A 13,490-nucleotide genomic window follows, 5' to 3' on the forward strand; every position below is an offset into this window, starting at 1 on the left:
TTTTCCTATTAAGGGAAGAAACTTTTCCAGTGGAAATTCTGGTGGTAACTCCTGTCTGTTGAAAAACTGGTTCATCCATGTTGGTTATTCTGCCTTTGAGCTCACCTGAACTGCAGTAGCTCTTGTTACTGTTTGAGATCTCTCCTTACTGTGAGAGGGTGCATCACAAGTGCCTGGCCATTGTCCTGCCTGGGATACCTTTCTTCCAGGGGAGAGGGAAGCTGTAGATCATGCAGGAGAATGAGAGCAGAAGGTGATCAAACCATTCAGATTGCGGCTGAAGCAGAAGTCGACAACTTCAGGGAGGAAAAGGGGTGGTGGTTGTGGTGTTTAAATCCATTTTCGTGTTCCAAACAAATTTAAAGGAAATTATTCAAGCAGATCTAGGCACTAGTCCTTAAGTTCCAGCCTGCAACCTCTAAAGCTTTGAATTTACAGTCCTTTTAGGCAGTTTGTTTCCTAGGCAGCAAAGACTCTCACTGAGGTCAGTGTTCAATACACGTTCAGAGTTGTGCCTGATGCCCTCTGGCAGGACCCATATCTGATGAGCCACTCTAAACCCTCGTGCTTGTCAAGAGAAAAGTGGGAATGGGCTGTGCAATAGACAGACCTGGTGAGGCTGCAGCGTGCCCCTGTACCCCCTGCACCAGTGCATGCCAGCTGCGATCTGCATCTTCACACTCCTGCTTGCAAGGGGAATTTGAAGGCCCTGGAGAGAGGGTGGGGGAAAGGCAGCAGCAGCTGGGAACCATCGGTGGCCGCAGCTGGTTTTGCAAAGATCTCCTCGCAGATGGAGCCGGGAAATTGCGGGGTTTTGTGGCTCCGAGTACGGTTGCAGACGGGAGGAGGATGCGCAGCGCCTTGGCACGGCGGGCTGAGCCGGCTGCGGGCGCTGTCGCGGGCACGGTGACCGGCAGGGGACAGGCGTGTCCCGAAGGCAGTGCCAGCCCCTGGGACAGCCCCGTGCGCCGGGGACGTGTTCCCAGCCAGCAGCTCTGCCGGGAGGCTTCCCTGTCTCCAGCTCGGACAGTCACAACCTTCTCAGCCTTAGGACAGCCTTGGCTGAGCTGCTGCCAGCATGCGCTAGTGGGAGAACCTGGGGTGAAAGGTAGTGCTTTGTATTAGATAACTAGCATAGGCAGGCGGAAAGGTGTTTTTTTTTTTTTTAATTTTCCACCCATATTTGTGGGTCTAATGAGAGCTATTTTCTCTCTCTGCCTTGTTTCTGAATCCATGAAGCCTCTTCTCTTGTTTCTCTTGTAAGTAGTTACTTTCCTCTTCAGGTAATTCAACAACACGGAAGAATTTAATTCTCCAGATATATCCCTTTTTTCATATTTCCTTGATCTACCTGTCTCTCATTTCTTATACTCAGCATTTTTGAGGGAAAGACCAACCTCACACCTTTTTCTGAGAAAATCCCATTCTGTCCTGCAGCCTCCAGAAGAAATGTGGACGAGTGGTTGTGTGCAGAACACTACTTCTTGAAGGCTGCACCATTAGCTGTCTCATTTGAAAGAGTTATTTAGGTTATCATCACATATTATATTCGGTATGCTTAGAAAAACCCAACAGCCAACACAGAAAGTATGCTAGAGCTTAAAGTGGGGTTTTTATTCTGATTTCCATAGACAGAATTCCTGATGGTACGCAGAATTCACACATTGTGTGAAACTAACTCCACAGATCACTGCTGTGTAGTTTGGGTCCATGTGGATATTTTGTTTGTTGTAAAAGAATACTAAGAAGATGTTTTCTGTTATACTAAGTTGTGGATCAGAATTTAATGTCACTATATGAACTTTGGAGTTGCATTCAAGATGAGTTTGGCCCTGTCAGTTGTTGAATTCTTGCTATGATTGATCTCAGCTTGCTTAGAAAGGGAGCATGCCAGACTAGCAACCACAGTAATCATCAGTTGAAACTCCACCAAAATTCTTATTCCCTGTAAATTGAAAAATTAAGCTTTGACATGAGATGCTTTGTTCATCAGTCTCACACTAATTTTTCATTAACATTATATAACTCCTAAACTCTTAGGAAGATGACAATTAAAGCAGTTTGAAGTATCTGAGTGGAGAAAAATGGGAATATCACTCTAAGTAAGTTATTGTACTACTTCTTTGCATTTTGTGGCATCTAATCTATGGTAGTCTCAGTAAATTTCATTACCCCTCACTCCCATTAATCATATATGTACATAGATATAAATAAAATAAGGCCTATTCTTGGCAGATTTCCTATATGAATCTAAAACCGTCTATCATTGAATCATAGGATATTTTGGGTTGAACACACATTTAAGATCCTATCTTGTAGGAAGGAAATCATAAGAACACTTGCCCAAACTTCTTCCTCCCAAACTCTATGCAGGGATTTTTTTCCACAGAAAGAAGAAATACCAGAAATTCCATAAGACTCACTTGGAATTGATTTATAGCAAATTAATGAAAAAAGCTTGTAGATGAATATTGGAGCAGAAGAATCATGATGCTAACACTAGATTTTTTTTCAATGCAGTAATTTCTTTATTAATAGTTTAAAATATTTTAAAGACAAATGGAAGACATATATGTACTCTGTTGCTCAGTATACTGTTGTATGGCATTCTGATGCTAAGGTGATACAGCACAACGTGCATAGGTTAGAAGATCTGTTCTAGACCTTTATTATGAGCATCTTAGTGTCTCACAGAGCCTCCCTAGAGAAACACCTAATAAATACCTAACAAAGTATCAAGATGGGCCAAGACAGGCTTCTGGCTTCACCAAGGTCTGACCTCTGTGGTTCTGCTCAGTGAGACAGATGTAAAGCAGTGAAGCAATGTATTCTGAAATTGGAAAGGGCTGCAGCAGGCAGTAAAAGTTTGTAGTCAAAAAAAGCTCTAAGCTTCTACTTTGTGCTTTTGGTGGGTCAGGCTCCTTCCATAGGAGCTGAAAGCAGCCGTGGTGCCACAATGTCCCAGAGCTGGGAGTCAGAAACCCAGTAAAGTGGCTCAGCAGGGTTGCTCTGGAGCAGAGGCAGCTTCCAGCAGCCCTATCTTTAGTGAGGAGTGTCAAGTTTTTATGAGCATTGTTATATTTTTATAGTTTAATGGGTTTCACTATTAAAGTATAACAAAGCACATTAAAAATTTGCCATGGCTTATTTCCACAATCAGTAGCAATTCCTTGCTATCTGCAGCATGGGCCCCTAGGAAATACTGGATAACAAAGACTGTCTTAATACATCTTTCTTATCCACTTTAATCATCTTGGCCTCTTTCTAGTTAAACCCAGTCTTGATTTGAGACATGTTTTATTCAGCTTCAAAGCTCTTAGCATAGTGGCTGGACTGGAATTGACACCTATGGGTTGACTTCTCCAGGAAAAGAAGATGGTAGTTTGTATGAATACTGCAAATGAGAGATCATTAAAAAGTGTGTTTTGAATGACACTGTCCTAGAAATAATTAAGCACTGGATTAAAGAGTAGGGTGAAGAGTTTCAGTAAAGAAGCAGTAAAGAAAAGAATACAGTGAGGAAAGCAACTATGGTTAATTGCTGACACTGAAAGTTTGACAGAATGGAGAATGGTATATTTGCTTTAAAAAGCAGTGCCGGCATATTCAGGTGTAAGGACAAGTACAAACGAAGTTTAGTGTGGCAGCAGAATTCACTCTGTGCAGGCCATGAGATCTATAAATCACTAAATCACCAACTATTGTTAGACTGAGGTGGGCAGTGCTCCCAGGGATGGGAGTGTTGCAGAGATCATGGTAGGACACTGCACTGTACACAGCTCACAGGGACTTACCTATGAACCTAGACTGGGGAACAAGTACTTCAAGGACAGTGGGAAAAACCATGAGGAACATGGAAAGCAGTTCCTTAGGGTATATGAGGGGCAGCACTGACTTTTTTCCATGTTTGTAAGATAGAGTGTTCTGTAAGGATGTTTGTTTGAATCTCTTTCTGCATGAAAAAGCTCATAAGTATGGCAATTCAGTTAAAATCTCATGTGGGAATTTTAAATGCATTTTATTTCTATTAAACTGAAATCTGTAAGGCAACTTAAATTTAGTGGAGCATCTATGTACTTGTATTGTTTTTTAAATGGTATTTAAATAACTTAAGATGCAGATGTTTCTGTACCTAATGCCATTTTCAGAAGGAGGTGGTATCTATTTTAGGAATTTCAGAAAGCTTACTAGGCACTAATCAAAAGTGTTTCATGCCTTAATATTATATAATTGGGTTCCTTTTGAGCTTTAGGATCAAAGAGCTTTGGAAAAGGAAAGTATTTTATTATTAATTATTGCCTTCACTTAATTTGTTGTCTTCACTCATATGTTTTATAAGTTCTTGAAAGCCACTTCAGGGTAATGGCAACATGAGCCAGACCTGGAATAAATCCTCTGATGATGATGCATTCAGAAGGGATGTATTTACCACAAGGCATTCCAATGCTTGTCTGTGGTCCCTTGTCCCTAAAGATGTTTTGTTACCGTATTCATCTTCCTGCTAACAGTCTGCATTTAATATCACTCACACTCATGATTCAGACAACACAAGTTCATCATGGGGTTTTTTATCATTGCCAAAGAAACTCCACTCATTCTTTTCTCCTTAGTCCCAGAGAAGAAATAAGGATTCCAGTGAGCTATTCTGAAGGGAGATGATAAGTTCAGTGGTTCTGCTTCATTACCCAAAGTTGCAGGAGCTCTTACAGCAGAAAAGACTTATAATAAACATCCCTGAAAATATATTGAGATGACTGTTAAATAATCCCTGCTTTATTGCAGTGAAAAGTGGTTCAACAGTACAATGAGCATAGAAAATCCTTCTAATGATGGGGCATGTGGCCTTTTTAAGGTTCTAGAATGGTGCTTGACCTTTCATGAGAAGGCATGTAATCACAAGTGACAATGATGCCAGCTGGAAGATTTTAAAAGCCTCCGCCCTAGGAAGAAAGGAGAAGGAACAGTTATGCAGCAGGTTTCTCAAAGGAAGGTGTCCCACCCTGATGGGAAGGAAGAGAAAGAAGCCTATGCTTTTATTTCAGAGCAAAGAGGAATAGAAGCTGGGATAAGGGGAGGAAGGAGGAAGTGAGGTAGAGAATGCCATGGGATTGAATGCCGAAAGGGATGATACAATGTGATATTGGTGCAATGCAGGGAGAGAAGCTGCTTAGAATGAATATAGTAATTTCACTTGTCTGTAAGGGTGGAGAAAATGTTTATTCTATGATGTCAGAAGTAAAGCAGAAGAAGTGTTATGGTACTGACTTTACAGACCTGTTGAAACTGGCCACCTTAGCTGAGAGTGAATAGTTTGGAAGGTTGTCTGCTCACAGTGTCATTTTTGTTAAGCCTCTACCTCTCCTTCAAAAGATTTCAAAATGCCATTAAAATACCTGAATTGTTTGAGTGAAGAGATCTGAAGTTCTGTTGAGATCTAGTTCTCCAAATTTCTTTCCAACTTTTATTCCATATATTCTCTCCAACTTTTTCACCATGTATTGTTTTCAGCTTTTCCATCAGAATCTGCATGAAGGCTTCAGTTAGATCTGGGTAAAGTTTTGAGCTGAATTAATGGAATGCTTCTGCTTATTTTCAGCATGAAAAGTTTTTATCTTTTCCTTTCCTATAACTGGTGTAGTATTTCCCATGCCAAATAATTTACTCTTATGCCAATTAAATTGGTGCAGTTTACTTCATATGCTTAACAACAAAGGACTAATGTGAGAAAGCATTCATTCCTCTTATTATTATTGTAACACTGTGCATGTCAAGGAATTATTTTAGTAAGACTGATTTCTGTGGAATCTGGATGTGACTGTTGGTGACCCCCACAGATTAAAGCTACAGTTAACTGGAAAGATGAGGCATCTGGCTTTTACATGTCCAGCATTATGTGAAAAGGATTCACAGATAACTAAGTTCAATGACTGAAACTGGATGCTGTGAATATCCCTAAGGATGGGAAATTACAGCTGCCTAAACTTAATTAGTGTAGTGCTAGTGACCATTCCACCTCAGCGTTGAGCGGCTGCATGGCAGCACGCAGCACTGAAGGTGAAATTGAAGCTGAGCATGATGGAACTGTCATGCTGACAATGTCAGCGCCATCAGTGTGTCAGGCATTGCCACCTTCCCATGACCTGTAATGCGTGATGATGGGTGTGTGTTACAGCCACCAGCTGCCTGCAGTCCGCGGTGCCAGGGCAGGCAGCTTGCACATCCACGGGCCTCACAGCTTGTGCATCCTTTAACACGCCAACTCTGAGATGCTGCGTTAGCACACAGTAACACAGAGCTACTCAGGGTATTTCATTCACTTGTAAGGCAAAGCAGTGAATTGTTTTCATTGACTATTTCCACCCCTCAGATGGGAAGTACTTTTTTTGCTGTCAGCATATGTACAAGTGCTTTTCTGTATCAAAAACTGATTCAGTACAGAAAATACTTTTGTACACATATACAAACATACTTTCATACCTGTAACATGTATTTTGCCTAGCACTGTTTGTTAAAAAAAAAAAAGTTCTCTGTATGTCTTTCTTTTCATATTCACTTTAAAATGAAATGGAAAAAGCTGCCTTTGCAAGGAATTTTTATTGGCGAAGCATATCATTTATTTTGGCTCCATAAATCAACGTGCAGTCATGTTGCAAAATATGGGTAGCCCATTTAGAAATATTCCATCAGGAGGTATAGAGGTACAGTATATTATACCTGCTGTTTCAAATAAATAGCATTCTCAATTCCTGTTCATCTGTATATAATATATTTTATTGCAATGTGGTGCTTTCCATCAAGTTAGTTAATTTTGTTTCTGCAGTTCAAGATGTAATTGATCACTACAGTACTTGCCCCTGGGACAAAGTATCTTTTTATTCAGTGTGTTGTTTCAACTTTTTATCATTCTTCTGAAAATATTCTATATGAAATATTGTACCCTGTGCAATAAGTTTTATAGTTTTTTCTAAGCTATTTTTTCTATCTTCAGCATATGTGTGTAGTCTTTATACTACACATGTCCTTCTGCTCCCTACCTACACTTTGCTCTGCAAAAAGATGCATTTCAATGTAATTTGCATGAAGTTTGTGGATGATTTCAGCTAGCTTAGATCACAAGGCCCATTGCTTAATTTTGTGTTTAGTATCTTCTTGTTTTCATAGACATACTCAAATAGACAGTAATGCAAAGCTAGATTTTAAATTTCAAGATGTAATTAATTTTATTTATAAATTTTTTATTTTTGACTTTTAAACTATTGTAAATATTTTCTTCATTTGCAAGTTTATACTGAAAACTCAGTATGTGGCATTGGGGGTATGCCTGTAAAACACCAGGTGATATGCTGGGAAGATCTGAATGAAAGCAATTTATGTGGTTAGTGTTCTGTGGCCTTAAATCTTTAGCTCTATCCATCTAAAACAGGTTTTCTAAGAAGGTCCATTGAAATTTTAAACAGGCATGAAAAATATAGAACAATGATGGGTTTTGTTACTTTTGAATTCCTATTTGGGCAACTGGTTGAAGTAAAATAATTGGAAAAAATAAACAGATATATGTTAAAATTTCCCTGCAGAATGTATTTAAATTCGGAGATAATCTACATTTATATTGCTGTACCAAACTGAAGGCAAGGGCTTTCTCTTTGTAGAGAAAATTAGAAATATTTTAATGTTAAGATCATTAATTACTTCAGCTATATGAGTTACCTAATTTTTCTAATGCACTTTTGCATCACTATTATAGCCAACAGATAATTTTAGAAATTCCAGAAATGTTGTTTCGGTATTAAAATTTAGACTTCATTAAGCCATAATCCAGTGGTTTTGTGTTTGCCTTTTGTTAGGATTTTTATGAGTTGAGCAATTGAAAAGAATATTAATAAATCAAGAAGCTAGTTGCAAATAGTTACATTATGTGCAATCATCTCAGAATTTAAATGGAAAGCATTTATGATTGGGGTGATCAGTCACATTTCTGATTCCTGAAATCTGTTTTTAAGCAACTGGGACATAATTAATGCAGCATGAATTGCAATAACAGATCTTCAGTAAAAAAAAAAAATTAAAATATATTGTTAATAGTAATGAAAACAACATTACATTTCATTTTGAACAATTATATTTCCAGTATGCTTTCAGGGCTAAGGAAAAATGCCTATGTAGTAGAAAAACTTGTATGCTTTAATAGTAGCATATGAGCAGTAAGAGTTTCTGAAAAATGTTCCAGAGTAAACATAAGTGATTTCCCTTTTGACAAACCCTAGCAGAATTGCCTGAATGTTTCTTTAAATGTTACTGGTGCAGCTTAGCCAGTAACACTTTCTCCATTGAACCATGTACTTTAGCACTGGAACTTTCTTGCCAGTGTAATTTTTCTGTCTGGCTATAAATTGTCTTGTGCTTTAATGCATTGCATACATCCACATTTCTTCTCTGAGACTGATGAGTGGAGGAATCTGGAAAAGACTTGTTGTTATCAGGTGACTACAAGTGAGTACTCAGAGCACTAAGCTCTAAGTCTGGTGTAGTCAAACCAACGTTGATTTGTTACTGAAACAGTACTGAGCTCTCAAACTAGCCCATGGAAGTGTATTCATCAAAGAAATATCACAGCACTTACCCAATCCTTTAAGACTCTTTAGGACTGTTTTAATTTATTCTCAACAAATCCTGGATTGAGCTACGTGCTTGCAGTCCTTGACAGCACTGGGGGTCATCACTCAGCTGAGTGCCTGCGATGAGCTGGGACTGTATTTGTGTGTTCTTACTGTGGCCTTCGATTTTGCCTTTGTGGGCAAGATTCATGAGCTGCTCTGCTCTTACCTATTGTGGTTTCCTGTCTTTTCATCATGTTTGCAAGGCAAAACTGTAGTAGTCTCTTCAGGATGTTTTCCTGACTGTTCTGGCTGTGATTGGAGAACTGAGAATTCTTTTTTTTTTTTGTTTTCTTTGTCCATTTCTCATCAGGTGGTTCACAGTGTGCATCCGTAATCCTTACTTGTTGATTGATATCACCATTTACAAGCAGGACATATATAATATAATTTTCATTATTCAAGGAAAATATGTTGCCTGCAAGAATTAAGGGATTTAAGGTTTGGAAAATAATACTTAATTTTGTAACAAAATATTTCAGGAATATATCCTGATGTTATGTGTCCTCTCTTACTACATAAAAAAATCATTATTATTTGAATATACCATCATATAGCTTTTTTTTTCTTTGAGTCATTATTCTTCTGAGCTTGTAAAAAACAGAAATTCTGTCTGTCTTACAGGTGCTACAGAAATCTTAAACTGTTTATAATATTAATGGTAGAAATCTACTTTTATGCTTATGTTCTTAACAGTCATGTCTTGTTTTCACCATTAAACAATGCATGTTGTAAGCATGTTTTGGACATTAACAATGAAGGTAGAAGTTATATGTGTTGGAAATTGTTTAAATATTTGGGAGGAAAGAGAGGAATAGATATCGTGGGCATGTAAGCAAAGAATGCCAAATGGAGAAGGAACTTGCATTTACAGTTCTGGTGTTGACACTGACATTTCTCTTTGGAAAGAGAAGAGATGTAAAGCTAGTGAAAACTGGAAATGGCTGGAGAATGAGTATGAAATCAGAATAAAGAATTAATCAAGATGCCTGAGAGACTGCAAGGGGAAGTCTGGAAGGATAAGGTGCTGGGTCAAGGATTCAGAGTACCTTCATTTTGTAATCATCTGCCTCAATTTTTAAATTTTTTTTATTTTGGCAATAAATGAGGCAGTTATTGCAACAGATTTTGGATAATTTGTATACATTTGCTATGCAGTCTTCCTAAAGCAAGTCCGCTTTAAGCATTGAATTAGAAAGCTATAGATGTGATTTTTGATTATCTCAGCAGATAATTTTACACAGGCTAGAATTCAGGGTGAGCAGACAAACTGAATTATAGTATTTTCACATATCTGCTGTTTGACTTGCCACTTTAATAATACTTTTGAAATTATTTTTCTGCACGTACTAAGGACACATATCCATTCACCTTGTGAAATTCAGGTATACACAGACTGTACAAAAGGGCACATTGAAGGAAGGATATGCACAGAGGCCCAGATGTACTCAAAGCTAGGAGGGCATAGGGTTGTGCATGCACATCCACATCAGAAGCAAATTCACATACTCAAAATGGGAGCCACGTGACCATGAACAATATCGCATGAATACACACATAGATACCTACACACCACGGTTCCCTTCACAGCTGTATAAAGTGACAGAAAGGCCTGCAGCTCTGCAAACAGCATTAAAAGACATCCACACAGCCATGACTGTCTCAGGCTGTTAAAAGGAGAATACTGAAAAATACTGTCTGGGAGAACAAAACAGGAGACTCAACCCATCAAATGTCTGGAACTAAAATAATGCCAGAGAGTATACCCCAGCCAAAATCACTGCCAGCAGCTAAGTTAGTCACACAGCAAGAGCAGTCATCCACACATACATATGCTGCAAGAAAAATATCCAGCACCTGCCAGCTGGCTACTAACAACCATGACGTGTGTGTGTGTGTGGCCAGTGTGTTGGCACCAGTGTTGGAAGAGGAAGAGGAGTGGAAAGAAAGGAAACAGAAATAGGAAATCAGAAACAACAGAGGTAAAATGGAATCAGTGCTCCCAGTCAAAACATTTGTTTAATAGAAACAGAAGTCTGGAATGTGTTCAATTTATGTTTTACACAGTGAAAGATCCTGGTCATGTGTGAAACTTCAACCTTCTTGAGTAGCAGGAGGTCCTGTATGTGTGAAGCCCATTGCTTCACTTAGCACACACCAGATGTCTTGAAAATGCCCAACAATGAAACAGGTGGCTAATTGGCTTCCATCCTTTCAGTTCCTACAATAGGAAGAAATTTGGTCAAGTGGTGAGAACAGCATGCTCAGTCAGGCCTCCAGGATGGTGTTCTAGATTTTCTCTGAAGTGTTGTGTGATCTTGGTGACTCATTCATGGTTTTTTGTGTCTAAGTCTGCTATGCATAAAATAGGGATAATAATGCCTATTTACCTCTTAAGGATTCAGGAAGGTCAGAAGAATGAATGTAAAACTCCTTAAGATTCAAAAAAGTAAAGGAAAACAGAGTAGCAAAGAAATTCCTGAAATCTGTCTGTGAGTTAGAAACAGTGCTGCAAGGCAGATTTGACTGACAACAGCATTTCATGGGAGTCAAATTCCATTTTCATGCTGGTTCCATATCTCCTGTGCTTTGTTACTGAAGTTTTCAGAACAATACTTTTTTCCCTCAGTTTCACGCTATTATTGTATGGTATCTCCACACCTAAACTTTACTTTGAAAAAAAACAAATTTGATATTTTTTTATTTTGATGTTTTCATAATTGCTCTGAACACTTGTAATTGTTTTTGCTCTATCATTCTTTTGCCTTCTTAACACCATTCTTAAGAAGTCTTAAATCCTCAAGGAAGATAATCCAGTTAACTGTTTATGTATTCCTCCCTAGGGGATTATCTATAACTGGAAACTCATTTAATCATATATTCCTATTTTGATTAGTATAGGTTTTTGTGTTATTTTGATTTAATGCGATGTTTCCTTCACTCTCAGCTCATGAGGAACTGTTAGAAACCAGCCATAGTGGGCATCCCTTTAGCCGTGCCATGCTGCAAGTCTTGGCTTCTCCTGTGTCATGAGACATAGCTTAAAGTTGGTCAAGTCACTTATCCACTCAGACAAGTGTGGTTTTGGCCAGGAAGTCAGTTCAAGATCTAAGAGCACATATAACTTTCTCTTGAAGTAAATAAATTTTGTTTCCAAGACATTAATGTATTTTTAACAAAAAAAGATTTCATCAATAAGTTACAGACCAGCAGTGTACTAGTTTTTCACCATGGAAATTCACCTCATGGGCTAAATTTAGAGCTGCTCAGAATTTTTCCATGAGGTATTTTGTCATTCCAGAAAACTGATACATGCAGGTTGTTGTTTTGACAATATGCATTTAAGAACAGAAAGAGGATGAAGCACTTTAGTGGGAATCAGTGTTGCTCGGCAAAACTGATTTTTGTATTGAGATGTATTTTTTCTTGAACTTTTCTCATCAAATGATATTTCATCATAGTGCATCATAGCCCACTTGGAAACTACATGGGAATGATTCTTCTGAGGAGATGCTTTTCTGGCTGAATGATGGCAGGTGTGCATCTGCTTTGCCCATTTTTTGAGCCCACTAAACAGGAGAAGTCCAATTCAGAAGCCATATGCTGGTGCTGAAAAGCAAGACATATTAGCTCAGGCTCAATGCCATGTTCATATGGTTACATGGCTTTTGGAGAGCTGGCTGCTGTCTGGCTTGTGTGAAGTGTGGCAGAGTAAAAATCCCAACTGCCTGCATCTGTTTGTTTGGACATCCCCAACATCTGGTTAGAGAAACAAGCTGTAATTCAGTGCTTGGGAAATTTGCTTTGTCATTCTTCAGCTTCGCTTCTCACTTGTGTATTAGCAGGTGATCTTTGTTGGTGCAGTGTTCCTCTCATGCCTGTTATTAATGTGCCCGGAAAATTTTATTTAGAAATAAAGATGGTAGAGCTGCTCAAGGTTCTTTCATTAAATTCTTATAATAAAAACTGACTTTACATCCAGTTGAGAATATTAATAAAAAAATGCTGGTTTGATTAGAAAAGAATTTAAGTGAAAAGTCATAAACCAAAAATTGTTACAAACATCAAAATAGTTCAGCAAGAATGTCTCTTTCCTGGAAAACTTTGATGTCCAATTTAGTTTTATAGTTGTTCATATATTTATATATATATATATTTATTTTTTTTTCCTAATTGGATTTTCAGCAAAGTCAGCAAAATACCCAAAGGGGGAAAAAACCCTTCAAATTGTTGCTGGTCAAAACCTGATCACTAAAAAAACTAAATTATACAGAAAATTCTTGGAGAAGTTGCAGATTACTATGAACTTGCAATTTTTTTCCTCTCAATCAGTTTATAATATTTGAATCCATTTAGGGAGAATGCGTTAAGCTGAGATGAAGTTCAAGGGTGTAAAATGTTTTAAGTCAAGAGTATCTGCAGGACTTTTAAGGTGTTTGAGCCTGGAAGAAAATACTGGTTAAAGCTGAGATCTAGGTGTGCTTTATCAATGATTTGCTTTTGTTCTTAGTTTAGAAACTTCTCTGTGTATTCATCAGTTTTCTAAGCAAGCCAAGTAGGATGATCTGGGAACTTTATCATCCTGTTTAATGTGCTGGGCCCACAGTCCTGGTTTGTCCCTCTGAAGTCAAAGCATTTACTTGTGGACAAAGCGGCCTACCTCAAAGATCTGTTTTTCAGGAGGAGATTTCAGGCTCCCTTTGAACGAAACATTCTTTTCTGAAGTTAAAGTCCAGACTTTCTCTTTAAAGTCCTGGTCTTTAAGGAAAAGGAAAGCGGACTGAAAGGAAAGGGGTGCTGGGAATGCAGTGTATAGGAATGAGAGTGTGTCACTGG

The sequence above is a fragment of the Melospiza georgiana genome, chromosome 8 (assembly GCF_028018845.1).
Source record: "Melospiza georgiana isolate bMelGeo1 chromosome 8, bMelGeo1.pri, whole genome shotgun sequence".
Classification (NCBI taxonomy): Eukaryota; Metazoa; Chordata; class Aves; order Passeriformes; family Passerellidae; genus Melospiza; species Melospiza georgiana.